General features: G+C 40.8%; 1 pseudogene; it reads left to right on the forward strand.

The window, feature by feature from the left end:
- The first annotated feature begins 823 nt into the window (after positions 1-823).
- On the forward strand, positions 824-1,305 carry LOC121481850 (annotated as a pseudogene).
- Positions 1,306-15,535: the final 14,230 nt, after the last annotated feature.

Consider the following 15,535-nt stretch of genomic DNA (forward strand, 5'->3'; position numbering starts at 1 on the left):
AAGGAAGGAGCTGCCCAACATGGTCATTTGGATCTTAGAGAGAAGTTTACACTATGCCAACATGCCATGGTCATCTAGGTACTTAAGAGGGTAGAAAAACATGAGCAGACAGGAAAGTTCTAGCCAGCCATCTGGAATCTCCCTTGTTTCTCTTTCCTTACATGATGATGAGTTGAGAGCCAGAGGACCTGCTGTGACAAAGGAAAGTGATTCTCCAGCAAAGGTTACAAGTAGAGAACCAGGACAAGAAGCTCAAGGACAGCAGAAACCTAGCTAGGGTCTTGTAGTCCTTCAGAGTTGAAGAGAAGCAGAATCAGTGAGTAGGAAATGTTCTTTAAAAGACTTTGCTAGAACCGGAGTTTTCCAGCTGTAGATTTCAGCCCTTACGGGCAAGAGGCTACCTGGGTGGTGGCTACATACTGGACATACACAGATTCCTGCCAGTGCAACTCATGACCTTCATGAGGCCAGGGGCCTGTTCATACCCCACCAACACAATGGGGACCCAGTAAGTCATGCTCTCTTCGCAGCTTACACCTAGACTCCATCATTTCAACTAGGTTGTAATGCAGTGGGGAAAGCCAGGCTAACTGAGCCACTGGGCAGCTCTACCCAGAAGTGATTTCAGATAGCCTAAGGGACTCTTTAAATTACTGGGGCTTTAAATCAGATTGAACAGTTAGCTTTTGTCCCACTTACCAATAGGTGGGGACTTGGAAGGAGAGCCAATTTATTTAAAAGATAAAGAAACTCAAGGTAGGGCCTGCGCATGGCTTCTGGTGCCGTGTGTCCCACAGACTCGAGTTCTGACCGTTAATTCACCAAGATGACCAACACAAAGGGAAAGAGGAGAGGTACCCGCTATATGTTCTCTAGGTCTTTTAGAAAACATGGAGTTGTTTCTGGCCACATACATGTGAATCTATAAGAAAAGTGATATTGTGGACATCAAGGGAATGGGCACTGTTCAAAAAGGAATGCCCCACAAATGTTACCATGACAAAAGTGGAAGAGTCTACAATGTTACTCAGCATGTTGTTGGCATTGTTGTAAACAAACAAGTTAAGGACAAGATTCTTGCCAAGAGAATTAATGTACGCATTGAGCATATTAAACACTCAAAGAGCTGAGGTAGCTTCCTGAAGTTTATGAAGGAAAATGATCAGAAAAAGAAGGAAGCCGAAGAGAAATGTACTTGGGTCCAACTGAAGTACCAGCCTGCCCCACCCAGAGAAGCACACTGTGAGAACCAATGGAAAGGAGCCTAAACTGCTGGAACCCATTCCCTATGAATTCATGGCATGATAAATGTAAAGAAAATAAAATACCCCAGGATTGTAAAATAACTAACTAACTAACTAACTAACTAACTAACTAAATAAATAAATAAATAAATAAAAAGAAATTCCTTTTTCTCAGTGTATCTCAGGTATATTATGAGCTGAAATATATAGCCCAGTTTCATACACTCATACACACACACAATTTTTTAATTTGTTAAATAGTGGTCATAATCTAGTGAGGGAAATAGACGCTCCATCATTAATCACAATGACAAGACAGTCTTATGAGTGCTCTAAGTGTTAGTTACAGTGACTTGCTTTATCCAGAGGGCAGCAGTGAGCTGCGGCAATGCTGTTAACAAAGGAAGACATTGGATGGTACTCTGGAGGCTGGTGTTACTCAGTCTGAATGTCCCTGGAAGGCTGCTAAATAACATTTGAATGTAATTCTCACCCCTTCCAGTCCTGATTGCAACAGATTAATCTGTCAGGTGCGTAAGCAGCAGAGCCCAGCCATAGCATCTTCTCTCCTCCGCTCACACTGTTACTCCACATCCCCTCCTGAGTCCCAGACACTTGACCTGGGCCATCTACTGTAACTGATTTTCTTAGTGGTAGTGATTGCTTCATTTTGGTCTACTCACTCCTGGAATTGCACAGCCATTCTTCATGTCTGTGATCTTGTTCTTGAGACTTCGAGCATGCTGATTATTTTTCATTGCCACTCCTGCCACCCCCATCTATTACTGCTGCTCTGCCCTATCCTGTGCCCTTGAAACCCTTGGAGGAATGCACTCAAAATTCTTGCTGCTGGCTTCCAGTCGGGTTCTACCTCTTACCTCCCTGCGCCCTCCCTGCTTCCCTGCAGAGCCTCTAACATTTGCTGCATTCCTCCTTGACCACAGCCTCTGCTCTGCTGGGGGCCCTCCTCATCACCCCTCATTGCTCAATGGGATTTGGTGACGCCATGGCACTCCCCTTGCTCCTTCAATCCCTGTAGGTGGTGATGGTTTCCCACTGTTGCAGGTCTCTAAGTGCTTTAACAACCCTATTATTTCCCTTAAGGCTTCCCATTCCTCCATAAGTTCTTCACTGATTTTTTTTTAATTCAGCTACAGGCATTGGATTCTGTTTTCTGAATGCTCCAAGTAACCTCCAATTTACTATTTGTAATACTTCCTTGAGTGGTTCATAGTTCAGCCCACAGACCACCTGCTTTCAGAATCATTATAGGTGCTTGCGAAAAATACAAATTCCTGGGGCCCATCCCACCACCTTCCCAATCAGAATGTCTGGGAGAGACTAGTGGAGATCAGGCTATCCTCATCCTAACCCACACTTGAGGAGGTTCGGAGCCCCATTGAAACCAAAGGCCTTTGTAAGAGTTTCACCTATGCTTGGAGGTGGCTAGCACCTGAGCGTGTTCTTGGGCCTGTCATAGCCTTCCAGAACCCTCAGGTAAAGCCCCATTTTATTCTTTAAGGATGAATCAAAGATTAATTATATGTATTTCAAGTGATTTAAACTTCTAAGAGAAACAGGTATCTATAAATAAGAAGTTTTTGAGCCAAACCCACTACATGTTCGCAGGCTTGCCTAAGATGAATCCCTGTCTATACTCTCAGGGATACCCAAAGTGCACCTGTTAAAGGCGAGCTGAAATGTTCAGTCTAGGTTGCTAAAGCCACAAAATGGTCTCTATTACATAGTCACCCTTGTTCCTACCGCACTCACTGTTTAGGATCCTGAGAGAATTCAGAACAATAGTAAACAGAGTCGCCTAGTTACCATCTGGTTCAACTTACTGACTTTATTGAAGGGAAACCCAGCTGAAGCGGCTTGCCCAAAGTCTCACACCCAGTTGGTTTGTTTAGTGCTTTTTTTCCCCTAGGTTCTCTTCCTCCAACATGGACTTTAGGTGTTGCTTACAGACTTGTTGTAAGCAGACTAGTTGTAACAGACTTGACTCTCGGGGTCAGGGCCTTCCTCTGACATTTAGGTTGGTGACATAAGGTTGATATGTTACCTCTTCTTTGAGGCATGTATTAGTTTCCTATTGCTCATAACAAATTACACAAATTTAGTGGCTTAAAACAACAATTACATATTACCTCTATAGTTTCTGTAGGTCAGAAGTCCAGGCCCAGTTGAGCTAGGTCCTTTGCTCAGGGTTTTACAAAACTGAAATAAAGGGTTGGCCTGGCTGCATTTCTCCTTCCTTCCTTCCTTCCTTCCTTCCTTCCTTCCTTCCTTCCTTCCTTCTTTCTCTCTTTACTTTCTTTCTTTTAAGATTTATTTATTTATTTATTTATTTATTTATTTATTTATTTATTTGAGAGGGGGTGGAGGGGCAGAGGAAAAGGGAGAGAGAGAGAAAATCTCAAGCAGACTCCCTGCTGAGCATGAAGCTCAACGGGGGTGGGGGGGTGAGGGGGCTGGATCCCACAACCCCTAGTTCATGACCCTGAGACCATGACCTGAGCTGAAACCAAGAGCCAGACACCTAACAGACTGAGCCATCCAGTGCCCCATGGTTGTATTTCCTTCTGCAGCTTAGGGTCCTTTTTCCAAGTTGATATGATTGTTTGCAGAATTCAGTTCTTGTGGTTGTAGGACTGAGGCCTCTGTTCCCTGGCTTGCTGTCCAACAGGGCTATTCTTGGCTCCTAAAGGCTACCTGCAGTTCTTTCCCATGTAGCCTCCTCCATAGTCCTCTGTCACTTCAAATTGTTCTGATTTGTTTTTTTTCTTTTGGTCTCTGACTCCCAGATCCAGTTGTAATGGGCCTGTGTGATTTAGTCAGGACCACTGGCTAGTCTCCTTTTTAGTTAACTCAAAGTCAAATGATCAGTAACCTCACCACATGTGCCCTCATGTTTAGAGGTTCTGCCTACACTGAAGGAGAGGGAATTATACAAGAAGCATTATACCAGGGGTGGGAATCTTGAGGCCATCTTAAAATTCTGCCTATCACAAGGCCTTAAGGCAGAAAACATTCATTGAGGGTTGAACGTTGGTCTAAACCCTGTTAAAAGATGAACTGGGTATAAATTCAAAATTATTAAGAGTATATTTAAGCAAACACTAATTTCAACTGGGCAGCACCAAACTAGAAGTGTCTAGGAGCATGCTCCTGACTAGAGCAAGGAGAAAGACTTATTTAAAGAAGGTAGGAAACCCAAAACAGGACATTATTTGATTGACTGTAGCTTAAAGCCTAGTTGGCTGATTGTGGTTGCTTGTCCTTGGCATTTCCATTTTGTAACCCTGAGGCATTTACAGGTTTAGAGTTTGGGTTGTTTATGCAGGCTGCCATGGTATTAGAGCCACATAGCCTAATAACCTTCGATTTAATTAACAACTCTATGCATGTTCTAATTAATAGAACGCTTACAAGAGCTCAAAGAAATAAATATTATTATTACCATCCTCTTTTTATAGACATGAAATGTCTTTTAGACATAAGAGCAAGTGAAAATTAAAAATAAGAGGTTAATTCCCTCCTTTGAAAGTAAGGAAAGAGACTCCTTCCTCTCCCTTTCCTTTTAGAATTTCATTCTTTGTCTTTTTAAAACATATGCAAATCTTTTTAATAGCTATGTAAATGTACAGCCAGTCTCTAGCAACTGGAGAATGTTTCCTCAAGGACTGGGAGCCATCCCTTTGAAATGTAATCATCAAGGAAGAGAACACCTAATCATTCACTGTCCTGGGCCTACTGGTCCCCTGATTCCAAGTTGCAAAACCCACCTAATGAAATGGGTTGGATCCCCTTATTACCTGATTGAGATTTCTTTCTGTCTTTGCAATCTTTCACTGATCACATTCTGGTCTAATGTTTACTTACAATTGTTTTATTTCTCTTCTACCTTTGTAGTGATGTTTCCAGGGTTGGGAAGAGATTCAGAGAAGTGTCAACCACACCTCATTGCTGATTGGCAGATTATGGGTTGTGAGTTCCGGTAGCCCATGTATCTCCCCACGTCCCTGTTACAATAACTCATAGTTTCTAAGGCCCTCTTGCTGTTGTAGAAGCTGTCCTGTGCATTGTAGGATGTTTAGCAGTATACCTGGCATCTACCCACTAGATGCCAGTAGCATACCCAGTTGTGACAGTCTCCAGAAATTGTCAAATATTTGGGGGGAATAGGGGCAAAATCACTCAGGTTGAGAACCTCTCCTTTAGTGAAGAAGGGAGGAAAACACACACACACACACACACACACACACACACACACACACACACACACCATTTGCTTGGCTGGGAGTGGGGAAGGGAGAGAAGAAGAACCAGATGTGAAAAAGACTTTGACTTTCACAGAATGGTTGAGGACCAAAAGTCTGCTGGTTGGGGCTGCAGCCTTGTAAATCGTGTTCTTTAAGGAACAAGAAAGAAGAGACCAGGGTTGGCCGGCAGTGGCCTCACTATTTCTTCATCCTATTCTTTTTTCTGGTTTGGTTGAAGAAATGCCTGAGAAGAGCAAGTCACAGTTAAAACTGTTCCTTCACCAAAGATTTTTGCAGCTCTAGTTTGTTCTGTATTTCTCTATAGTGAAATCTGAAGTCTCATTAAATCCTCTAAAGGAACTGTGGAGAAAAAAATTAATGAATTTGGTCAAAGACTGCTCTTCAGACTTCATAAGGCTGCAGATCACAGTGCAAAAGTGTTCCAAGACTTCATCTTGGGAAATTCTCAGCTGAAAGACTGGGAACAAACAAACAAACAAAAAAAAACACATTTTTTTTTTTTTTAAAAAAAGGGTTAGTTCCCGCTTAATCCAAAACTTTGTGTCTTTCCTGCACTAACAAGAAACATATATCTATATCTATATCTGTATCTATATATCTATATCTATCTATATATCTATATCTATATCTATCTATATCTATATATATATATATATATCTTTCAGGGCAAGAAAATTTATGAACTAAAAATCAACCTAATGCACTTCGACTCTTTGTCTGAACATTCTGTACTTCAAGTGTATTTCAGAACCAATGCTGTCTTTGTTCTATGGTCATTTCCTCCCAAACTGCGTAAAGAATTATTCCTTTCCCTCAGTCAGCAAATAATAAGTATGTATCAAAGATTTGTTATCTCGCTGTTACTGTAGGAAGGACAAAGAATCATAAGGTCCAGTATCTCCACTCTCAAATTAGGTCACTGCTATGAGAAACCAGTTTTGTATCTAAGGTAGGAAAGCATTTGCAAGTTTTACTCACAAACAGGTTAGATTTGGATTCTTCACTTCTTTTTTTGTCATAAGTAAAAAGAGACCATTACTATTGTCATGCTCCTTCACATATTTTCACCAAATAGAAGTGGGAATGATTTCTTTCATGTTTCAGAATTGGACATAGTCTCTTCCTCTACACTTGGATCCATTACAGTTTCATTAGGCATCTTTTGTCTGAAAGGAAGTAGCTTCAATGGAAATAGCGATCTATTGAGGAAAATGATGTCTCACTTGATGATCTTCCCAGTGTTCTATGAAACCCCTTAGCAAAAACATTTTGCAAATGCTAACAGGTGTTAAACATATGAAAACCTCAGTCATGTTTTTACGATGCTTAAGTTTGAGGTTATGAAGTCTGCAGTCTAGACTTTACCTAACTTGACCCTTAGGCTCCTGTATATCTAAACTCCGTGCCTTAGCTGGGTAGCCTAGTGGATCTTATTTTATTTCTACCACCACAGCCTATGCTGAGCCTTGACACTGATCCCGCCATTTACACTATGTGACTGCCAAGGGAAAAGGCTGCTGGTGGAGGTTCTAAGACGCCAATCAGGAACCTTCTAACCTTGGGAAAATCCATGCTAAACTGACCATGATGTCACAGACATTAATACAAGGGTAGGTGGACCTGACTTCTCTACCTCTTGAAGCCCATGTTCCTAAAGGGCATTGTACAATGTAGGGAAGGAATAACTTTTCCCCTACTCCTATGGTTGCTTCCTGGAGGCTGTGAATTAAACCGACCAAAGGAAACCAGAGTATGTCATCTCAAAATATGCACTTTGGCATATTGATTATTTTGAATTCTAGGCACTTAAGAAACAGGAGGTACAAAAAGGACACTCTGATCCTCCTTTTTCTTCCTGGAAATGGTAGATAAAACTCCCACGTGAAAGATGTCCTCCCCATACCAGGAGGAAGGAAGTCATGCATATTGCCAGAGACAGGAAATTCAGGGCTAAGAGGTCTGTACTAACAAACCTTGTTGAACTAACCCTTATATTACTGGTTATTTTACCATGACTTAGTACCAACGCCTAACCTCTCCACCTTTTCAATTCTTCACAAGTTGATTATTTCTTTATCTAAAAGGTATATTAGCCTCCTGCTCTAGTCAGGCCTGCATTCTCTTGTGAAATATATTAATCTGTTTTATGTCAACTTAATTTTTCGTCACAGCCTAAGACATCCAAAGAGACTAGAGGACTTTTCCTCCCCTACATGACAAATCACAGATTCACAGAAGAAACACATACAAATATATTTGATGTTACTATTTTATTGTGATGAGAGAAGATTTCATAGGAAAGAAATGAAAACCCCTAAAGAAGACTCAAGGGCTTATATACCATTTAAGCAAAGAGCACTAAATTGTAAAGGGAATACATAAAGGAAAGAGGTTTGGGCTTCTAAGAGAGTGACTAGGAAACATATAGGGGAAACTAATGGAAGATAGGGTTATTTTAATAAGGTTTGTTTGTGCACACTCATCTCACTTGATCTTAGCCAAAAGGCCGAGAAGTGATGTGTGCAGACTCCTCTGAGCATCAACTCTTGTCTCTAGTGATAAGAATATTCTCTTCTTATTGGTACCAAGAGAGTACCTTATTTATGGGAAATGTATGTATGGGCAGAGAGGAGGAGGGCAGAAGAGCTTCTTGCATCTGCTATTTCATAATTGCCTTCAGTTCAAAATAATCAATATGCCAAAGCAGCATATTTGGGGGTGGCATGTTCTGGTCTGCTCCAGTGGGCTCCAGAAATCCCTTGCTGTATCTTCCATTTCCTCTCCAAGGCAGGAAACAAGCCTGGCAAGAGTTTGAATGGTGATTAGAATAGCCTCTGAGATGTCCTCTGGATATGGATTCTTGCTTCATTTGTTATATTTTGGTGGGGGAAATGGACTTGAATCTTAGGCATGAACTCAAGATATGCCTGGCCCTCACTTTTGCTATACTTGGCCCAAGCCACCATGTATATTTCCATTTCATAAGTCCCTTATTTGCTTTACTGCTGATTTTTTAAAAGATTTTATTTATTTATTCATGAGAGACACAGAGAGAGAGAGAGAGAGAGAGAGAGAGAGAGAGGCAGAGACACAGGCAGAGGGAGAAGCAGGCCCCATGCAGGGAGCCCGATGTGGAACTTGATCCCGGAACTCCAGGATTATGCCCTGGGCCAAAGGCAGGCGTTAAACCGCTGAGCCACCTAGGGATCCCCTCTACTGCTGATTATTGAGGCAAATACAGATATATATTTTCAGAGATTGAATGATTCACTCTCTGCCCTTTAGGATATTTCCCACTGTCCAGAAATTCTTCCAATTTCCTTCAATGTTTTCCATTTTCAATGTATCATCTGTGCTTATGTGTTTGCCACAGTGACACACTTCATGTAAGATAGTGATCCTGAAACATTTCGGCAACCAAACCCCATCCAATAAAGAAAAACATAATGGCAAACTGACTACGCATGACTGTTGATGCCATCTTTTGGTGCAGATACATTTGAACATGTCTTCTCTAGAATAGTTTTAGTCTAAGTTTATAAATTATTTAGTTGAAATGTGCTGTACATTTGGAGGCAGTTACACCTATAATTCATTGTTTATCTCCTCCTTATCTCTTTGAACATAGGGTAGTATAAGGGCAAGAGGGATGGACCAGGGATCAAGGTACTTGCCCTCCTCCATTGCTCATTTGCTCTCAGACTCAGGTTTTTGGACCTCAAATTGGTTACCTTTGAAAGGAAAGGGTAGACTAGATTATTAGAATTTTGCATTCCAAGGCTTGGATCCTATAAAACACTATTCAAAGTCATGCATTCTTGTTCATTCAAAAAGCTTTTGTTGTGTGCAGTGTAGATTGTTGTATATATTGTACAAAGGGGAATCAGAAAAGTTGCTATTGTTTGAGAATTAATGGTCTAGTAGAAGACATAAGGTGCATAAATAACAATAAACAATGGATAAAATGATAAGCACTTTCAGAAAGGAACAAATAGAGCAATGTCTATTTGAAGTTGGGGGCTTGTTTTTGGAGAGCCAGTTAAGATAGTATCCCTCAGTCAGATTGCTTGTGTAAATGAGATGAAGAGCAGAGCAAAATGTGATTTAATTCCTTTTGTTTGTTGAAATAGTGGTTTTATGGTTATAAAAGGATCACATAAGAAAATGGGTGAGAGACTCAAACAGGCCCTCACAAAAGGCCAGTCAACACATAAAATGGGGCTTAGCCTCATTAGTGAACAGGGAAATGCAATTAAGCATCCTGAGATACCACTGCACACCCACACAAAGGGCTAAGATTAAAATCACTGATAATACCTAGTGTTCATTAAAATGTGCAGCAATGGGAACTCTTCTAAGCTGCTGGTGGGTATGGAGGTGCATACAACCACTTTGGAAAATATTTGGCATTACTGCTAAAGCAGCTAAATATATACAACTAGAGGGTTCAGATATTCTGCTTCTAGGTTCAAATGCAATAGAAATATGTGCGCTTATAAATGAAAAGACATGGGCATGAAAGTTTGTAGTAGCACTATTCATAACAGCCCCAAACTGAAAATAGCCTCAATGTCCATCAGCAATAAAATGGATAAAAACTGGTAGATTAAAAAAAAAACTGGTAGATTTCCGAAGTATTTATAAACTTCACCTCTTATGGATACAACCATAAAAACTATGTTATGTTTCTCTATGGTACTTTTTGTGCACATATAATATTAAAGATACACACTCTGGGATCCCTGGGTGGCGCAGCGGTTTGGTGCCTGCCTTTGGCCCAGGGCGCGATCCTGGAGACCCGGGATCGAATCCCACGTCGGGCTCCCGGTGCATGGAGCCTGCTTCTCCCTCTGCCTGTGTCTCTGCCTCTCTCTCTCTCTCTCTCTCTGTATGACTATCATAAATAAATAAAAATTAAAAAAAAAAAAAGATACACACTCTGTATCCTTTCTTTAGATGTGTAATAACATAAGCATTTCCTCCTATGATAAAAAGTTATTTATGAACATTTTAACATCTTGTGGAAGTTTACCTTATTCTTGTTATTACGATAATTAACATACCCTGTGTGTCAAACACTGTGTTAAATACTATTCTTATCCAGCCTAGTCCCTGAGTAGTGTCCTCCAACCTAACCCTGAAGTCCTGGTCATTTGCTTCTGGCCTCTAAGCCCCAGCCTCAAGCCTCTGGTGCACTATCTCTTAAAACATTCGTCTATATCTTTACCAAGCTGTCAGCCAACAGGGTCACCACCTTGATCATCAAGCCTAGACAATTCCATCTACCAGTGCAACACTAATACTTGTGACCAAGTGGTCATGGCACCATACTCACCACTGGCATCCTGTTCTCCAGCTATTCTATTCCTTTCTGAAGTTTCTACCGTATCACCTCACTGCTGTCTTAACAATCCTGCCTCAAAAATGGACAAAGTTTAAGAGAATAAGAACTCTGACAATAGACTTCAGTACTCTTCCTATTCCTTCTTCCTTCCCACAATCCCCTAGGCAGGAAGGAGTTGACTTGGCATCTCCTTTTGCTGGCGGGACCTTCTCTCCTTGAGGCAGTAGAACTGTTTGGTCTAACTATAATAAGCCAAAAGGAAAATCTTCTCTATGCTTTTAAAGGAACTGTATGGCTTGAGCTCTCAAGCCTCAGTTCTTGACACAGGACCAGGAGACAACTAGCAATTAGTAAATATCCCAAACAAAAATACATTGTTGGACCATCTAAAAATTTAGATTTTTTTTTAAATTTATGATAGTCACAGAGAGAGAGAGACAGAGACGCAGAGACACAGGCAGAGGGAGAAGCAGGCTCCATGCACCGGGAGCCCGACATGGGATTCGATCCCGGGTCTCCAGGATCGTGCCCTGGGCCAAAGGCAGGCGCTAAACCACTGCGCCACCCAGAGATCCCTAAAAATTTAGATTCTTATCTCACAATTATTATTTTGAGTATAGGGCAGCCCAGGTGGCTTAGCAGTTTAGCCCCGCCTCCAGCCCGGGCCCTGATCCTGGACCAGGATCGAGTCCCACGATGGGTTCCCAGCATGGAGCCTGCTTCTCCCTCTGCTGTGTCTCTGCCGCCCTCTCTCTGTGTCTCTCATGAATAAATAAATAAAATCTTTTTTAAAAAAATAAATAATTTTGAGTATAGCATGAGTACCTGTTTCACATGTCTCTCCTGATGTGTGTTCATTGTTTATTTTTTAATCACCACATTTGTAGAAAAAAAAGAACAGAAGAAAAAGAATCTTCAGTTATTTTAATTTGCATATTTTAAATTTATAACATTGAAATATTTTTCATTTTAACAATTTTTATTTTTAGTTCTATGCAATGTTGCATCCTTTTTTCTCATATTTTTTCCAGATTTTTATCACCATTTATTTTGAAAAATCAAATGTAAAAACACCTTGTCGTGTTAGTTGAAAATATATTTTCCTGTTTGCCTTTTAATTTGGTGTATGTAGTTGGTTTGTGGCACAGAAGTTTAAAAAAGATATGTTATCAAATTTATCAGTTTTCTCTGCTTCTCACTACCTTTAAACTTGAAAAGTCCTTTCACATACAAAGATCCGGTAAATATTTACATACATTTTCTAAAGTGTTTATGGTCTGATCTTTTTATAGCTAAGGGTTTGAGTGAGATTAAAAATCTGTATGTTTACATGTATTTTCTACTTAAAGAAAATTTCTTGATTGGAGACTCTTATTGACTCCCTACTATGTGCCAAATATTTTGTATATGTTTTCACACTCTACCTGAAATGTTTTAGATGGGCATAATTATTTTCTCTTTATAAGACATACAGTTCAAGATCAGAGATATCAAATGCAAGTTTGTCCACAATACCAAAGCCAGTGAACCGAGCAACTGGGCTGTAACCCAGTAGGACTGACCATAGGACAGAGCTGGTGCTACAGACCATCCCACCTACTATGAGCATTTGGGTTTTTTTTTTGTTTGTTTGTTTGTTTTTTATGATAGTCATACAGAGAGAGAGAGAGAGAGGCAGAGACACAGGCAGAGGGAGAAGCAGGCTCCATGCACCGGGAGCCTGATGTGGGATTCGATCCCGGGTCTCCAGGATCGCGCCCTGGGCCAAAGGCAGGCGCCAAACCGCTGCGCCACCCAGGGATCCCCTATGAGCATTTGTTAAGCTAAGCATCAAAAAGGCTGACTCATGGATGCTAGTGTTTAAACAGCTGATTTCTCCAAGTTTCCTTTTCAGTTTTTAAATTCACAATGTCATCCTACATTCTTTAGTTGGGGTGAAGGGAATGATTGAGTGTCATTTCTGGGAAAGATAATGATGTTTTTCTCTTCTTTTCACCTCCAGTTCCACTCCCTAATCATGTTATTAAAAAGCAACATGAGTGCTTGGGTGGCTCAGTCAGTTAAGCTTCTGACTCTTGGTTTTGGATAAGGTCATGATCTCAGGATCATGGGATCAAGCCCTGTATGAGCTCAGTGAAGAGGTTGCTTCCCTTCTCTCTCCTTCTGCCCCTTCCTCCATTTGTGCTCTTTAAATCAATTCATCCATCTATCAATCGATAAATCCTATATAAAAAAGAAAGCAACACCCACAGCAAATGTCCTGAACCACTGTTCCCTTCAGGCCACATTAGGGTATTATGGTCTGTATTAGCCTTGCTCAGTAGAATTTTCTGTAATGATACAAATCTGCACTTGCAATGCCAAATATAACAATGTGCCACTGATCACTTGTGGCTATTGAGCACTTTAAACTGTGGCTGAAGATGACTGAACTTTTAGTTCAATTTAATTATAATTAGTTTAAATTTAAAGAGCCCCATGTGGCAGTAACTACTGTATTGAACAGGGCAGGTCTACAGATTAATTCCTTGCAATTAAATACCAAAGACGTCCATACCCCAAACTTTAAACTAAATGTATCTTCCCCCCATGAGTCTAGAGTGGGTAAAATAACTGTAGCTTAGCATTGGATCCACGTTGCCAAGAGGACATTATTCATCACGTCTACCTAGTAGAGTGTCAGGAAGCAGGTCCTGATGGGTTGGTAGAGCTCTGCTGTTTCCAAGGATGAAAACATTTGGACTTTACACAGCACATGCATGATTTTTGTTAAAATTACTAGCACTGAGTCATCCAAGCAGGAAGGATAACGATGTCCACGAATAGCCAATCTGAACCCTAACCTGCTCAGCTTTGCCATATCTGTATCCACATCCTCCTGGAATCCTGAATGGTAGTGGCAGCTGTAGCCAGAAATAACTGAAGGCCTAGAGACCCCCCATTTCTCCTTGAACATTCACCAGTGGCTTCAAGGTTTCAGTAAGCAAAAGTCATTAAAACTAAAAGTCAGGTGGGAACAATCCAAAACAGGAAGAATTCAATAATCAGCAGAAAAATACACTTGTCTGAATTGGCCTGGTTACTACTCTTGTGGTTCAAAATAGGTAAGGTCCTCCCTTGCCTGGCTTTCCCCCCTTCCCTCCAGGACTGGATCTCCTGGGACTTGCTCCTTCATTGCCTATGGCAAAGTGCCCTGGAGCCTTTTAGGTTTGTTCCAGTCCCTGAAGGTGAAAGGCACTTTTCTCTGGTTCCCAGAGTATTCACCTTTGGCTTCAGACTGCACTGTTCCAACTAGGCCCTACTTCACTCCTTTTCCAGAGTTTTTCACTGTTTGGAGCCTCTAAAATTCTTCCTTTATTTCTATCCCATTAGTCTTCATGTTGGGTGGTTTACCTATGGCTTGTTTAACAGCCAATTGTAAAAACATGGTCTACTTCTCCTATGTTTAGAATGAAGTAGCTGTTGAACAAATATTTTGTGAATGACTCATAACCCAGGGACATTTAAGTTACAGAATGAATGACCAAGCCCGTCCCAACCAGGGGATTGATGTCGCCATCACCCACTTCATAGTAGTGTCACAACCACCAAAGTACATTAAATATCTGTAAAAGAATAACATTTTTGAGATGTTAAGTCATTATCTTTTTGTTTCTTGTGATTCCTTTCCCCTAAATGTCCCAGAATTCACTACTCATTGGATCCTTGGACAGAATTCGATGAGAATGAGGTACCCTGCACTTTGTATAAAAATAGATCTTAAAGGATTACGGTTAGGCAAGGGTCTGCAAACAACCACTCCTGTTTTGCAAAAGCCAAGCCTTGCTGAGAAAAAAAGGTTAAAAAGGAAATGTGTGCCGTCTGATGGAGGTTGGAGGACTGATTCTGGGGCAGAAGGGAAACACATGAGGTTTTATCTCCAAGAAGGGACTAATTCACTAAACGTCATGGCAATTTTCCTGGACTGCAAAAAGGAGCGAGGTAAGGGGGACAGAAGAAGGGCTGGGCCAGACCTGAACATAGGGACAATTAGAGAGATTTGGGGGGAACCTGGGAACACAGTATTGGTTTGAAATATAGCCAGTTCTTACAAACTGCCAACAATCTTGACCTGAAGGAATGGGCTGGCTTGGGGCCACCGCAGGTCCCAGGAGGCTCACACACAGCTCCTTCATTCAATATACACTGTGTTCTTACTAAGTAGCATGCAGTGGGCAAGCTCTGCACATTCAGATTAAAATTATAATGTTTATTTTGGACATTGTGAGCAAATTCTCTTCACTGTTAGGGGAAAATGGAAATAGTGCTAGAAAGATAGTACCAATATTAATTATAATATTTTTAAAATACCTTCACCCTGCTTTTAACAAGACCTCAAACCAAGGTTATGCATGTGCTCATTAGTCATCTGCACATTGTAATTTCATATCCACAGTTAACTTCCCAAGAAGAAGTTATAATTCTTCTTTATAACCTATGTATAGATATTTAAACTGCCACATGAGCCCTTAAAGATAAGCAGTATCTCTATATGCAAAATTATGTTCCTAAAATTATAATATGTCATCATCATTTGCAATAATTTGTTTATTATTTGAGTTAGAGTTTACACTATGATTCAAATTATTTCACTTAATCTGGACAGCAACAGGGGCATTTAT

This window comes from Vulpes lagopus, chromosome 2 (assembly GCF_018345385.1).
Source record: "Vulpes lagopus strain Blue_001 chromosome 2, ASM1834538v1, whole genome shotgun sequence".
In the NCBI taxonomy this organism is placed as follows: domain Eukaryota; kingdom Metazoa; phylum Chordata; class Mammalia; order Carnivora; family Canidae; genus Vulpes; species Vulpes lagopus.